Source organism: Oncorhynchus keta, chromosome 24 (genome assembly GCF_023373465.1).
Source record: "Oncorhynchus keta strain PuntledgeMale-10-30-2019 chromosome 24, Oket_V2, whole genome shotgun sequence".
Lineage (NCBI taxonomy): Eukaryota > Metazoa > Chordata > Actinopteri > Salmoniformes > Salmonidae > Oncorhynchus > Oncorhynchus keta.
In genome coordinates this window covers 14,868,772-14,871,531 of record NC_068444.1, presented here as the reverse complement: position 1 = coordinate 14,871,531, position 2,760 = coordinate 14,868,772, and the positions used below count along the sequence as shown (strand labels likewise).

The window sequence follows — 2,760 nt, the reverse complement described above, 5'->3', positions numbered from 1 at the left end:
GTTTGAAAAGGCTTCTAAAGTTAGCCATTTCCACTTTACAATTTGACTTGATTTTCCCTACAGAAAAGTGTATCAATCCCTACAAAAAAAATCCATTCATTATAATCCACATATTCTGTTGCTGCAGGATTATTTTCCTGCTGTAGCAAACTGGCTCAAATTAAAATCCTACATCTGTAGTTGTGTTTTTTCCTTTATGATGTGAGAAAGTGGAGAGATGTTCTGTATAAGTGTGATATTGTTTATTCATTCTCAGTTGTGTGAATGTGTACAGGAAACCTCAGTGTATTTCTAAACCATAACACTTGTAACACTGTCTAACTGTGTGTGTGAGAAAGAGAGAGATAGTTCATTTCACTTTTGTTTATTCTCTATTTCACTTGCTTTGGGCAATATAAACATGTTTCCCATGCCAATAAAGCCATTTGAATTGAATTGGGGGAGAGAGAGAGAGTTACTCACACTATTGAGAAATTCTCCACCCAGACCCTCACGTACATCTTTTACACACTGTTAACCACAGACCATCATAAATCTCTCCCACGTGGAACCTTTCATCTCTCTGACCTCACATACACTAATTCTCTGACCCCCTCGCCTCTTTCTCACTCTCAAAACACACACACACACACACACACACACACACACACACACACACTACAGTTCAGTACACTGCACATTACCAGAGAAATGTTTCACGCGTACCCCACATAGCAAATTCGCAGGTGTTAAAATCTCTGTGAAAAAGTGTTATATCTGAGAGTTGATTCTAGAGGGGTTAACACCAGAGGGGTTTAAATTGACACCACATTCAGTTAAAGTGTTAATTAAATTGCACACAGACAGACAGACGTGTATCCTACATAAATGAAGGCACAAAGAGAATCGGTTCAATTTGGTAAAAGAAAAGTGCGCTTTAATATTAATTATTGAAATATCTTAGAAATATAAATATGTGCAAAATTCCTTTATTCATTTCTATTTTGTAATGCTTTTAGTTTTCGTTGTTCCAGATAGTTTGCCCCTGTCTGCCAGTCTAGTGGCGAGGTTATGAGCAGTCTTTATGAAAGACGAGTACTTCACATGCAGCTGGGCTGATGCGACACATGTAAACATTATGTTGTTAGTAAATGTTCAAAATGACAAACGTTGATTTTCTACTAATTAGACTTCTATCAGGAAGACATGGATTCAGCTTAACACTACATCATCATCAAAATCATCATCATCACTACCATCATCATCAGACCAAATGAAGGGGTTGTCATCTCTGTGGTCTGAAAACCATCTCTAACCTCTCCCCCAGCCTCACCCCTACTTGTCTTCCTCACTCTTTCCTAACCTCTCCCCCAGCCTCACCCCTACCTGTCTTCCTCACCCTTTCCTAACCTCTCCCCCAGCCTCACCCCTACTTGTCTTCCTCACCCTTTCCTCACCCTTTCCTAACCTCTCCCCCAGCATCACCCCTACCTGTCTTCCTCACCCTTTCCTAACCTCTCCCCCAGCATCACCCCTACCTGTCTTCCTCACCCTTTCCTAACCTCTCCCCCAGCCTCACCCCTACTTGTCTTCCTCACCCTTTCCTAACCTCTCCCCCAGCCTCACCCCTACTTGTCTTCCTCACCCTTTCCTAACCTCTCCCCCAGCATCACCCCTACCTGTCTTCCTCACCCTTTCCTCACCCTTTCCTAACCTCTCCCCCAGCCTCACCCCTACTTGTCTTCCTCACCCTTTCCTCACCCTTTCCTAACCTCTCCCACTTGACTTCTATGTTCTGTTGTAGTTGTTTCTGCCAGTATCTCAACCTATTTCCTATAGTGAACTACTTTTGACCAGAGTCCACAGGGTCCCAAAGTAATTCTCTATAAAAGGAATAGGGTGGCTATTTGGGGCACACACGTTGTTGTTTCTGTCTGCCTGCCCGGTCTGCCTGTCTGTCTGTCTGCCTGCCCGCCAGGTCCGGTCCGTCGGTCTGTCTGTCTGCCCGCCCGGTCTGCCTGTCTGTCTGTCTGCCTGCCCGCCCGCTGGTCCGGTCTGCCTGTCTGTCTGTCTGCCTGCCCGCTGGTCCGGTCTGCCTGCCTGTCTGTCTGTCTGTCTGCCTGCCCGCTGGGACTATAATAAGATCCACTGTTAGCTTTGGTTGTCTGCCAGGGCTTTTGTCTGACTAACAGTGGTCTGCTCAGACTCACTGTCACAACTCCTGTTGATGTGGTGTGGGGGGGGGGGGTAAAGACAAGAGGGAGAGACAGGGGCACCTCCATCACATTCTAACAGAAGAGCTTCCAAAGCTGCAGTATAGCTGTATGTATGCCTGTGTGTGTGTGTCTATCTGTGCGTGTCTATGTGTGTGAGGCTAGAGGCTGTTGTCAGCCATGATCCCTCACACCTTCCTATGAGGCCATGCTAGTTGGCATGCAGCATTGGAAATGTGTACGACACCATGCACACAAACACATTCACTCTGCTATGGGCCCCTCATTTGACATTCTCTGCCATACTCCCCACCCTCTCTCTCATTTTCTCTCATTATACTTCAATCCCTCTCTCTCTCTCTCTCTCTCTCTCTCTCTCTCTCTCTCTCAATCCAGTCAGCCCATTTTACATGTCAGACAGGAGAAAGAGGAGAGGTAAGCTTCTGCTAATCAATAGAAAGAGCTGTTCCTCAGCAGCACAACAAACCCACAGGAAACCTTCTGACAACACTCCGAAAGCCACTGCTAATGTGTGTGTTTGCTTGCCTGTGAGCACGTTCACTGTCTG

General features: G+C 45.8%; 1 pseudogene; it reads right to left on the bottom strand.

Moving 5' to 3' along the window:
* Positions 1-348: 348 nt before the first annotated feature.
* LOC118402733 (suppressor of cytokine signaling 3-like) overlaps positions 349-2,760 on the bottom strand; it is an 8,708-nt pseudogene continuing 6,296 nt past the window's right edge.